Source organism: Vigna radiata, chromosome 7 (assembly GCF_000741045.1).
Source record: "Vigna radiata var. radiata cultivar VC1973A chromosome 7, Vradiata_ver6, whole genome shotgun sequence".
In the NCBI taxonomy this organism is placed as follows: domain Eukaryota; kingdom Viridiplantae; phylum Streptophyta; class Magnoliopsida; order Fabales; family Fabaceae; genus Vigna; species Vigna radiata.
In genome coordinates, this window is record NC_028357.1 from 17,910,369 (window position 1) to 17,911,225 (window position 857).

Sequence of the window (857 nt, forward strand, 5' to 3'; positions counted from 1 at the left end):
TTATGATGACAACACACTGCTTAATAACAATACATATGTTCCAGTGCTACATGTTCAGTTGAACAGTACATATGTTTTGTTATTTTGCAAGGATGTTCTCATGATTGACTATGTGTTATATGTTTGGAACATGCTTGTATTGAAATGTGTGTTAAAATGATTTTGATTACTTTTACACATTTCTGAAGAAAAGCTCACAAGTACTTTTATGAACCTATATTTGTTGTGACAAAAGTCCAGTTCAGTCGACTACACTGGTAATGGAGTCAACTAAGGTAAAATCTTTGTACAAATTTTGTGCACGTGTATTTGATGAGATTTTGAGATGAAAAGAATTTCAAAGTGTTTTTTCATGAGTGAGTCGATTATGAAGGTTGAAAAACAGTTATTTTCATATGTCAATTGGGACCAAATTACACCCTTTACTACTCGGAATGAGCCTAGAATCAAGTAAAACTCAATAAATGAGTCTGAAGAGAGTCAAAAGCTGTTTTTAGTGATTTTATGCTTGTTTTGCATTGTTTTGTAGCTAATTTGAGAAAAGTAAAGAATGGAATTGAAGATACAGGTCGTTCACTCAAGAAAGAGCAGAAAAATGAAGATTTGAAGAGTCGACGCACCGCCCGACGACACACTTAAACCGCCAGGCGGTCCAGGGCGAGGAGTTGGCACCTGGCGTTGGCGCTGGGCGGATTTGCGATTTGAGGGAAACTGCCGGGCGGTAGACCCCTACCGCCGGGCGGTAGTGCGATTTATGGCAAACTGCCAGGTGACACACTTAGACCGCCCGGCGGTGGCTCGCTGGACTTGGGCCCGTTTTCTGATGCGCTCCTCACCTATATATACCCCTATTGCGA